Source organism: Macrobrachium rosenbergii, chromosome 25, assembly GCF_040412425.1.
Source record: "Macrobrachium rosenbergii isolate ZJJX-2024 chromosome 25, ASM4041242v1, whole genome shotgun sequence".
Taxonomy (NCBI): domain Eukaryota; kingdom Metazoa; phylum Arthropoda; class Malacostraca; order Decapoda; family Palaemonidae; genus Macrobrachium; species Macrobrachium rosenbergii.
Window position 1 is genome coordinate 42,714,912 of NC_089765.1, and position 12,939 is coordinate 42,727,850.

At 34.8% G+C, this 12,939-nt stretch overlaps 1 long non-coding RNA gene across 1 annotated transcript in view; it reads right to left on the reverse strand.

Moving 5' to 3' along the window:
* Nucleotides 1–200: 200 nt before the first annotated feature.
* Nucleotides 201–12,939, reverse strand: part of LOC136852613 (uncharacterized) — a 131,095-nt gene continuing 118,356 nt past the window's right edge. Inside the window, exon 2 of the long non-coding RNA XR_010857198.1 lies at nt 201–2,249. This is a non-coding gene — a long non-coding RNA (uncharacterized lncRNA). The remainder of the gene's footprint in view (nt 2,250–12,939) is intronic.

Sequence of the window (12,939 nt, forward strand, 5' to 3'; positions counted from 1 at the left end):
CTCCAATTACATTGTGAAATATTTGTTTACGAAGGGTAAATGATTTTGAGTCGATTTCCATAGTAAACCTGATATTCTGATGAAATGTGTCGACAAACTCAAAAAACATATTGGCATGCGATTTTTCTGTAAACAATAAAAACGTGTCATCAACGTATCGTTTGCAAAAATCGGGCCGAAATAACTGTGGGCATTGTCTAAGAAACAGTTCTTCAAGGTGGCATATAAATACTCGTATATTGGCGAATGTAAGACCCAGTGTTTCGCTAAGGAAATCTTGGGAAACTTCATATCTTTATTACTGAATTTTTAACTAAAAAATTACTAAGCTGTTGATGAAAGGAACCATAGTGGCTACAGGAATGCAATCTCTGGTGCTATTCTGGTCAGCGCCTTGACCCACTGTCACATACATTATAGTTGCGTGACATGTGGTTTGGCTAAGAAAACAAGCTTGTTTCTTATGCCGATGATGCAAGTCTAATTACATCAATCCCATTTCATGAGTGTAGACCTGGGTTGCTGAATTTCTTCCCGGAGATTTGGTTAAAGTAATGAATAATACAAATGAAGGGTGATGAAGTTAAATTCTAGCAAAGTTTAAAGAATGATTGTTGGCTGATCAAACATATTTCTCTCAGTTTCTGTAACTACAAGGAACTTATTTAGAATTCTAGGTGTTGTTCTTGAATGCATATTCACTTTAAGAAACAAACGTTCAATTTTTGGATATCTACCTCTTAAACATGTTTTGAATACTGTAATAATGTTCGATTTTCAGCATCTGATTCATTACTGATGTTCGATTTTCAGCATTTGATTCATATCTTAAAATGCTGGACAAAAACTAGAGCTCGATTAAATTTCTTAAACCATGCCTTGGTATTAATCTCTGGTACAATCATTAGATTAGTTCACTGTTTATGCCTTATAAAACTGTTCATAATTGTGATCATCCTCTGAATTAAAATCTACCTAGACTGTACCGTCAGCCACATAGAGCTACATTTGCTGTAAAAATCTAAATCATGCCTTTTTTCCTTTATTTCTGTTGAGGTTTAAAATCACAGTTTTTAGACGTTTTGTTCTAACTTCAGCCCAATAATTAGAGGATGGTCTTATTTTTCTCCGTTATATCTTTTAGATAGTTTTTGTACTTCTGCATTTCCTAAGCAGCTTTATCTATCTGAGCTCTTACGCTTGTATTATTCAGCTACCCTAAGTTTTGGAAGTGAATACTGAATATAGCGGCACAGCAGGTATTCTTAACCAAGAAAACCGAAACACGACAATCCAATACTAATGACGAGAGCACCAACCAGACTTCCATTTAAATATAAGAGAATCACAGTAAGAAAACACTGGACTTCAAGACTGATTACCACAGGGAAGATTATGTGTCTTTCCTCTTACGACTCGTATGTTACTAATTTCCCATCCTCACCAGCTGGCTTACTCCCTGGTCCCCACGGCCTGTGTGATATTTACTTTGGGACAGCTTGGAAATGAAAGGAACATCTTATATATACATTCCGAAAACCGTCGCACCTACGAACTTCGTTATGGACGGAGTTTTTGATATTTAGACGCGATTACAGAAGTCGATAGCTGATAAAAACAATGATTAATTACAGCGAATTAGCCGCAAGCATTCAGTATTTAAACACTATGCCAATTTTTTGTTTTCCTAAACAGATTAACATCGCAACATATTAAATGAACTCCACGAAAAGGAAAAATAAAATCTGCGTAACTACAGAAAACATAAAGGACGCGTGCCGTACTGCTACACTATTTAATGACGTATGTTTGAGAAAGAACCTTTTTCCGAATAATAACTGATAATTAATTTGTTCATGAATTACCATTAATAAGATATTAAACTCATATATTGTACAACATCCCAAGAAAAACGCAGCTTGATAAAACAAAACCAAAAGACAAGCGACCGCTTATCTTCCAATCTTTTATATCACAGTCATGACAATAATGCCAGAAATTTACAATGAAATACAAACACGACCAATACAGAATACTTAACAGAGCTCACACTTGTAAAATCACGTATGAAGAATACCCACAGCAAAAGGGATAGAAAAACATAGTAACAGAAAATGGGGTCCATTATAACGACAGGCATTCAAGCATGTATAATTAAAACCATAATGTTTGTCTGAATGTACAACGATAAGGGGCACAGAAACAGTTAATTTGTCACATACCTTCCACAGCTCTGTCAACAAACATACCTGAAAATAAATAAATAAGTTTATTCACAATCACCTTCACCTTAGAAAAGACGAGTAATTAAAATTTTTTAATTAAAACAAAGCGGCTCTGAGCATTTCAGCATATACAAAATTCTTAAAATACCAGCTCACGTAAGACAAACAAGAAAATAAGAGCTGAAATTTCCATTTTAAAGAGACGTAAAACGAGAGAGATTTACTATTTGTCCTTGCAAGGGGATACACAAATATCAGCTGGTGTACATCTGGCACAACAGAATCAGTCACCGTTTCATGATACTGCATTTCTGACATCCAAAACCACCTAAAAATCAACCAGGACTCTGTAGAAGGCCAACCATCCTCCAACTGAATACCATGGAAAGTTTCAGTCAGGGATGTCATCATATAATGATTACCTTAAAACTGGGCTTCGGATTCCTAGTCATGTTTGTTATAGATTGAGCACAAAAAGTAAACAACCGTATCATAATCAACAAAATTCACCTTCTGCAGCCAAATTTTTTCAGATTTATTACACAACTTTCAGTGATATTTTGCACTGGATATAGCCTGGAACTTGTCAGTATTATGTGTATGTTGATGTATATACCAAATGCTTACAAATACGGATTTATCTACAAATTTTATGCAAAAATTCCAACTTCCCATTTAAATAACTATACAATCTACGATAAACAATCAATAATCCTTACACTAAATCTACACAAACTAATGACTGGAAATCACCTGCTGTGGGATGATGGATAGGATTAATGGTGAATAACCTTAGTTAAACACCAAACTGTAACGGCAGGGTTCACTGGTTTTAGGTCTGAATGCAAACTCCAAGGAATTGGCTAGTCATTTTTGTATTTAAATAACTCCTCCTGGAACCCGACAAACTAATGGAGGCATAATTCAGAAATGGTCCCCTAGTACTGGGCATATGAGTGCTAAGAATCTCCAGGTTTCCAAACACTAAGGGTAAACTCAAGACAGAAAATTAGAATGTAAGATTCCTGATCAAATTATTGCGAATCCTGATGCAAAGGAATAGGAAAAGAGAGATTGGATGGGGTTAACAATTATATTCATTCACGAAAGAACAGATGGCACTGGCAGGTGAACGAGGCATGTTCTAGAAGACTACATGGCACTGGTAGAGAAGGCGTGATCTCAACAGCAAATGCAAAAAAAGGCACCAGCTGGCAAGATAGCAGTGAACAGTAATTTTTACTCTAAAAATTTTATAAAAGCAGTGAAATAGTGTACTATGGATAAAAATGAACTCTCAAAAAATTAAGTATAAATCTCACAGCTCAATGAAGTCTCTTCAGGCAAAAAGACATCCTTGTATATGCTCGTACATCTTCATCGGGCCATTACTTAAGGGAACAAAATGTGAAGAATGCTTGGAGCTATAGAACAGATGTTAGACGAGGTCACCGATTAGTCACTGCCACACTAAAACTGAAATCCAACACACAAAGCTAACAGCATCTTGAAGATTAATGCCAAGAAGCTTATAAATCGAATATCAAAATAGATTTACCAGTTCTATAAACATATCTGATGAGGTGAAGGCATTCAACATAGGCTGGATTAATATCTGGATTGTATGTCAATCTGTTGGGAAAGTTCTGGGAGAAGGATAGCAAGATAGAAACCTTAGCTACCAAATGAGACCTGGGATTCCATAAACAGACAAACGTAAAAGGTATTTCTGGAAAATTTTAGAGAGGAAATGAAGAATGCATGGTAGAACTTGCAAAGTGCAAGAAAAGGTAAGTACGAATATCGGGAAAAACAAGCGGATAATGTGCTAACATATTCACGTATTTAGGAAGTGGCTTTGGTGTTGAGATAGCCCACAGAAACATTAATGAAATATCCATGGGTGAAAACGAAGATGAAAATACCTGTCAAAAGGCTTATGGGTCAATTACACCAACAGGGAAAGAAAAAACCTGGGAGGAACATTTTTGTGAGGTTAAAATGGGAGATATATGGGGTTGCTACTGGTAGAAAGGTAGACTAAACCTAACTGCACAAATGAATAAATTCGGTTTTAAGAATCAATGACTAACAAAATTAAGAAATGAAAATACAGGCCCTTGGTGAAATAACTGCACAGATTATTTCAGTTGAAAATGAAATGACACCTCACAGACTAACTAGACTTTTGCAGAATATGAAATGAGGAAAGCTTGATGATGGGGACTTGGAAGTTATAGGTAAGGTACCTGACTGAATGTGCTTACTCCAGAGGCATTGCATTTACATCGGTTGTGGTGAAAATACTTAGTATGCTCATTCTCAATAGTCTGGGGAAGAAAATAAAATGCTTAGAGATAGAGATGAACACGCTAGTTTTACAAAAGGCGGGAGAAGCACAGATCAAATACTTGTGCTAAGGCATTCCGCAGAATGCATGGAATTTGAAAATCCCCTAGTGATGGTGCTTGTTAAGGGACGCCACTTGACAACGCCCACAGACCAATATTATGTGATATCTCATGTCACTACAGTATTCCTGGTTAATCTGTAAAGCTATCTGAACCCATCCATGAACAGAGAAGATGTTAAATTAATGATGGTGGAATTTTATCAAGTGAATTTACCGTGTCACCTCTGCTTTACGCCCCCCCCCCACCCCTCACGGATTTTATCAGTAAGTGGTTAAAGATGGAAGAGATTTAGATAAGAGTAACGACAGAACCTACACGGACTTTAGATGGTTTTTTTAATGGCCAATGATGGTGTGAAACCAGTTGGGTAAATCAATATATAACATCAGAACATTTTTTTTTACAAAGCTTGCTCAATAAATGCATTTTATATTAAAAGAAGGGCCGAATGCTGGTCTGTAAAAAAAAATAATAATGAGGATTAGGTATGCTCAAAGGGATGAAATAACATTAGATGCAAAAAGGATTAATGAAGTAAGGACTTTCAAATATTTCGGAAAAAATTACACCCAATAAAAGTTCTTGTGTTGGAACCGAAACACCGAAAGACTAAAAAAATGCAAATCAAACAATGGGAAGACTGAAAGAGTTATGGGTATCAAATTGACTGAAACTCCATACGGAAGCAAGACTTTACATACTGTTTATCTACTGCGATCTATGCTGCTATATGGAAGGATAATGCGCCAATGAAATTAATACCTTAAAGGAAATTATGGAAGTTCCATTTGTAGATGAGGTAATGAGAGAGAGGTGGAGATAGCCTTCCAAATTCTTCACACCACCCCAGGAAGAAAAGCGCATAGGCGATAGCTTGATTCCTGTTGGCACCAAAAAAGGTGGAAAGACCCAAAGTAATTGGATGAGACCTGTGAGATGAGAATCTGGAGATGAATGGAGATTTGTGGAAGGGAAAGCACAAAAGCACAGGAAAGACCAAACTGGTAGAATTTCATAGAGGCCCTTCGCATCGCAGGCATTGAAGGTAATGGTGATAAGATAGATTATACACACAATTACATTATATATATATATATATATATATATATATATATATATATATATATATATATATATATATATATAAACGTGTGTGAAATTGTCATCATACAGGTGACTTTTTTACTCCTAATTACTAAGCCAAAAATATAATTCATATAGAATTCACTATGCTTGCCAGTAACTTACACACAAGGGTAATTATAACTGATAAGTGCATCTGACCCAGCCACGCCAGACACACTTATCTATTATAATTCCTTGGGTGTAAACTGTATTTGTGGTTATATATATATATATATATAATATATATATATATATATATATATATATATATATATATATATATATATATATGTATATGTGCGTATATACATATAAATGTATGTATGTATGTATGTGTATATATATATATATATATATATATATATATATATATATATATATATATATATATATATACATATATATATTGACCCACCCACCCGGCACTGCCCGGGAAAACTGAATGACAACCTATAAACTCTCTCTCCAACTCTCCCTCACTCTTTCCCCTCCCTAACACCCCCTCTATTCTCTCTCACTTCCCCTTCCTCTCATTTGCTCTCTCTCTCTCTCTCACTTTCTCCCTTTCCTGTTAAGATAGTTGCTTCAATTACAATGTCCAACATTTTTGACATTTTATATTTCACCTCTTCTCACACCCCATTCCTACTGGGGATGAACTTAGACTCAAAAGGGCGTCGGGAGTGTCACTATTCTCAGCGACCCTGAAAACTATGGACTAGACACTAATATCTGTCGTTTTTGGTTATTTTTGCAAATCACCCCCTTCCCCTTTGGTGCCAGTGATGTCTTACCCCCCACAGTATTCTTTTCCAGATAGTAAGTCATATGTATACTGAAATGAGGTATGATAAAACCCGTAGAGTTTATTTAGTTACTAAGTCTACAGGCAGAACCAGCCCTGTTCTGGGGAAGCCCTTCCCACCCCCTTTGGTGCCCTTTAGTGCTAGTGATGTCCCACCCCAGTATTCTTTTCCAGATAGTAAGTCATAACGATGTATGCCACGCTTGGTTGAAATTGCTCTATGCGTTTCAGAGTTATGCTGAAACATCACACACACACACGTCCATTGTTATATAGATAGACAGATATATATTATGTAAAGGCAATGATAAAACGCCTTCAGGCAACGTCGATAGTTTCCCAATGATCAACAAATGAAATCTTCAAGTAGATCTGAGTCAACTGACACTCTAAAGGTCCTATATCCAAGAGCCAAAAAAGGATTGTTTGAATCCGTTTGAGTTCCGTTTTATGGGGAGTAAAGGGTGTCTAATTTTTCTTTATAAACAAGGTGGATATCCTCCTCTTCCTATTACACAGAACAAATACGAGTGTGTATACAAACGCACGTTTAGGTATAAATATTTGTGACCAAGTAACATGTACGTCTAAAGATAAACAAGGAAAGACTATTTATAGCAAAAGTTCTCCAATTCTATAAATTTATTAGTTCTTAAAATAAGTCTACAGGAAAGAAGTCCAATAAAAAGAGAGAAGCCTCTCTGATGTGTAATCTTCATGAAAGTGCTAGTGTAAACCTTTGGCAAGCCTATCACACTTGTACCGCCATTATGATACACTTTAACATTATGTTGACGTTAATGCTGATGGCCGTTTAGATTTCATTCTGTAGCGAGGCTCTGAAGTGTGTGTTTTCATATCTTCAGCCATAATGAACGTGGTCCCCTTCATCTAATTCCTAATTCAATTCAGGAAACAAAAGCTCACGGTGGAGTTTCTTGTAGTGCCTCGAGTGGTGATTCGCATCGCCTAAAGAGTGCATCTCCTTGTGCCACTTGACCTATAACACACCCTCTTGAACCAGTTGCCTCCTCTTGCAAGGACCATCCCCGAACCCCCTTTCCCCCCATAACATCCACCCACCATCCACAGCCCTCCTGATACTAATCTTCCTTATTTCAAGTCTAAAGTATTTTCGGCCTATAAAAAAAAAGCAAATCATAAAAAAAGTAACTCGGCTACTCTGCTTCCCAAAATTTTTTTTGCTGAAAAAAAAAGTGGATGTGGCTCAATATCTCTAAGCATAATGAATGATTAACTTATCTTGGTTCAAGTCTAAAGCCGTCTGAACACAATAATATAACGCAAATATTTTTTTTACTGACCATGACTTAAAACTCAAAAGGTAAGTTGAAAAAGACTAAAGAAGAATACTGACCAGCCACATACTAAGGGGAAAAGCAGCACTACGAACCAGCAGTTTCCAAGAACATCATGTGATACAATACTTAAACAACAGCGAGGTATATCAACCACTGACCTTAAACATAAGTTCAAAGTTGATGAAAAGTATTCACAATCAACATGATACCAATGAAAGGACAGACTTTAAGCACACACACACACATATATATATATATGTGTGTGTGTGTGTGTGTGTGTAATATAATAAGTGTATGTATATATATATATATTATATATATATATATATATATATATATATATATATATATATATATATATATATATATATATATATATATATATATATATATATATATATATATATATATATACATACATACTCAAACACGTTTACCTACCGGCTGTGCTTTCATTGGTCTCGTATTGAGTGTTAGCTGTGAATACTTTTCACCAACATTGAACTTGCCTATGTTTTAGGGCCATAATTGATGTGTAATTTCCTTTTTTTAAAGTATTGGTTTAGATGATGTTCTCGTAAACTGATGGATTGTAGTGTTGCTTCTCCCCTACTCAAGTTTAGTCGTTTCTCATCATACATCTCGAATTAAACAAACTGTCAATATTCCTTAAGAGTAATTTACACCCTAAATGAAATTATAAATGATTTGTTCCTACCCTGACCAGAACAACAAACTACCGTTTTTGGAAGACAATGCCGTAATCCATTCAGTTTTTGGAGGACAATTTCGTAATCCACTGTCACCAAGAGGCAGTCACCTGACAGCATAAAAAAAAAAAGCCATGTGTAACATCCTTCCATAATACTGGTCTGTGGACGTGTCAAGTGCCTTTTCATAATCATAAGAAGCCATCTAGTGGGGATTTTTAAATTCCATACACTGTTATAAGTCTTAACACAAATATGTGATCTGAGCAAATCGTGCCTTTTCTATTATTATTATTAAAGTAGTTTAGCCAGACCACTGAGCTGACTTTCAGCTTTCATACGGCTGGTCCGAAGGATTAATATAAAATACCAGGTCTAGACCTGAGGCCAAGCTCTGGAACCGAATATTTCATTCGGTGTGACGACGAATGGGTGAAAATTAAAACTAAAAACTGCATAAAGGCACACGCTTCCACACATGCACACAATAAATACATTTACTCACGCATCCACACATACATAAAAAAATCGGAATACGTTAAGTAATGTTTAAAATTTTTTTTTAATGCATTAAATGAGGTTTTCGTATTTTCATAATTTACTTATATTTTATCAACTAAATTACATCTCTTCATGAACATCAAAATAGGAACGACTGAAAATGTAGTAGAAGACTCTGATAAAATTTCCCTCACTGATCTATTTCCAAAAGTTGACAGTCGTTGCTAGTCATACTTTGGGCACTCACACATATGTCTGACCGTTATTAGCACCTTGCACTCTGAGCACTCGGGAGCAGGGCTACGTGGGCTGCTCCTTAAGTGTCTGTGTGTCAGACGAGTATGGCCTATTCGGAGACGAGTCACAATTACTTGCGCATGTCTATCTCTCTGACATGATGAACTTCATTTTCTAACACAGGATTTTATGTTTCAATTTATTATTTTCGGTTTCTGCATTCCATATATTTTGCAATTTATTTACAATGACTGTTCTCATATAGTCACTAATAGGGATGTTTCCATTTGCTCTTGTCATGTGGACTGCTTCTTTAACTGCTTTATCAGCTTCTTCATTTCCTTTAATCCCTACATGGGCAGGGATCCAACATAATTCAATATTTTTTCCATTATTAAACAACTTATAGAGTGAAAACTGAATCTGTTGCACATTATTATTTTTTGGATTGTAACTTTGAATGGCTTCTATAGTGCTTCTGGAGTAGCTATAAATCACAAAATTATTAAATGAGGCTTCTTTAATAATTTTTATGGCTGATACTACTGTACATAACTCAGCTGTAAATACCGAGGCATTATCTAGTAGAGAGAACTGATACATTTTGTTTTGGGATACTGCAGCATATCCCACTCCGTATTGTGACTTAGATTCGTCGTTGTATATTGCGTAATGTGGACCTTTCCGGATTATATGTTCTACTGTATGCTGTCTATCGTATTCTGGGGTATATGAATAACTTTTTGATAAATATTTTAAGTGCGTACAAGCTCTCATTTTATTCACTGTCCAAGGAGGAGGTAATTTTACTATTAAAGGTAATTGTATATTTATATTCAGTGACTCAAACAATCTTCTAGCTCTAATTGGGAAAGGAGGTGGATGATTGTTTATAAATACATCTCTCAATCCAAATAATTTTTTGGTTGGAGAATCATTTGTCTGAATTCTCAGAGCACTCTTCATTGTTACTGGCTCCCTTGTAAAGATGACGCTCATGATGATCTAAAGGCTCCTGAACATATCCTAAGGCCTTCACTATGGACTGGGCCCAACATTTTCAGTGTTGCGTCTGATGCCGAGCCATATATTTCGTTCCCATAATCAATGACAGACAGCACTGTTGCTTTATACAGTACAGTAACGGTATGCCTATTGGTTCCCCAAATAGTGTTCAATAGTTTTTAATTAGATTTAATGCTCTTTTACATTTTGATTTCATGCATGTTATGTGGGCTTTCCAGTTCAAGTATCAAATTATTAATCGCAAAAGTTTTGCTGTTTGACTAATTGGTATACTATGGTTTCTGATTTTTAAATCTATTTCTTTGCCCTTTTTCCAATTTTTACTTTTATAAAATATGACTGCTAGAGTTTTATCTATGGAAAATTTAAAGCCTACAGACGAGGCCCATTCATCTATTTTTATTATGCTTTTATTATTGATTCGTTCTGCATGTTTTATTCGAGACGTTGAATAATATATGGCATAATCATCCATATACAAGTTACTTTTAATTCCAATAGGTAGATTTTTACTGATATTTATTGCTAAAGTAAACAGTGTGCCACTAAGGACGCTTCCTTGTGGAACACCATTTTCAAGTGGAAATGTACTTGCCAATGCATCACCAATTCTCATTTGAAAAGAGCGATTTGTCAGAAAGTTTTGGATAAACCTAGGTAAATGTCCACGGATACTGTTTTTATGTAATGTTTTTAACACTGCATATCTCCATGCCTTTTCAATGTCGAAAAAGACGGCCATAGTGATTTGTTTTCTTTCAAATCCTCCTTGTATATGGTCTACTAAATTAGATAGATAATTCAATGAAGATCTGTCACATTGTGACCCGAATTGAGTGCGAGTCAAAATTTTATTTCCTCAAATGTGCCATATTAGTCGAACAGTTATCATTTTCTCTAGTAATATGCATAAACAACTTGTTAAAGAAATTGGTCCGTAATTGTTTACATTACTGAGATCCTTTCCAGATTTGGGGACAGGAATAATTATAGCTTTACACCATTCATCAAAAAGTAAATTTTAAAGTCATAAGTGGTTATAAAACTGTAACGAGTATGACTTAGCCAAAGGTGCTAAGTGGCAGATCATTTCAAAACAAATACTGTCCCCTCCAGGGGCAGATTTATTGCTGTTCAAAAGAGCATATTCCAACTCTTCCATATTAAATTTTCTGTTAAAATATACATCTTCTATTGTTTCAAATTTATTGTTATTAATTCTATATTATTTTTCTTTGTGCAGAAGTGTTCATCTAAATTATTATCACTACTTACTTTTGCCAAGTATTCTTCTATTACATTACTTATTTCTTTCAGATCAAGTATTCTTTTCCCATCTTTTGATATGGCATGTCTAGGTGGATTAACATGGGTAATATTTATTTTCCCGAATTTTTCCCCATATTTTTTGCATGGGAGTATTATTAGAAAAATCTGATACATATTTCCTCCATGAAATGATTCTTCATTGAATTACTTATTTAAATTTTGCAGATATTTAGTTATATTGAGGTTTTAATGTATCAATTTCTAATAATAACAGTTACTTTTTGCAAAGTTTCTTCTTATAATGGTAATGTTTTAATTATTTTACTGAACTTTCCATTTAAGTTATCTAATCGTCTTCCAATTTGGTGTTTTATTTTTATTAATTCTGTTAGTTTTTCAGACCACCATGAGACTTTGTGTTTTGTTGGATGAGATTTTGATTTCGGTATTGCTTTATCAGCAGCACTTTTAATGAAATCAACAAGAAGCCTATTTGTTTCATTATGATCTTGTATACTCACAATGTGTGATATTCCTAGTGTGGAATTCATATCGCTCCCAATCTGCTTTATACAGTTTATACTGAGGGACATGCTTGGTGGGATTGTTTTGTAATAATGAAATTAATATTGGGAAATGATCACTGGTGTGCAAGTCATTAACTGTATTCCAATATAATCTGTCAAGTATACTAAGGAAAATGTTCCATGTGTTTTTGAAAAATATGTGCTGATTTCGTCATCATTCATACAGCACATGTCGTTTGAATCTATGAATTCTTCTATTTTACTTCCTGCTCTATTTGAGTTAGTATAATTACAGTTCCATATTGGGTTGTGAGCTTTAGAATCACCTACTATTAATGTAGGTTCCTTAGTATTAAGTATATATCTTTAAGTTTATCAATGCTGTAATTCTTATTAGGTTGGTTGTATAAATTACATAATTACTGTTTTTTATTCGTATTTTAATACCTGATATCTGAAAGTCAGTAATGTTTACAGGTACTTTGTCATAACATACTCTGTACATATATGGCTGTACCTAAATTTCCTCCTTCTTCTCGTGATGTAGATGCTAAGGTGTATTTGCTTATTGTTGACAGTTTTGTTGACATGTTGTAAACATAATATCATTGGTTCATATTCCTTGAGTAATCGTTGTACTTCTCCTAGGTGTAATCTGGTCTGTAGACCATTTACATTCCATTGTATAATATGGCTATTGAAAATATTACGTTATTGTGGTCGATTGAAATTTAAGTCTTGAACACCAAGCGCTGGAACGCATCAGGATTACTCAGTG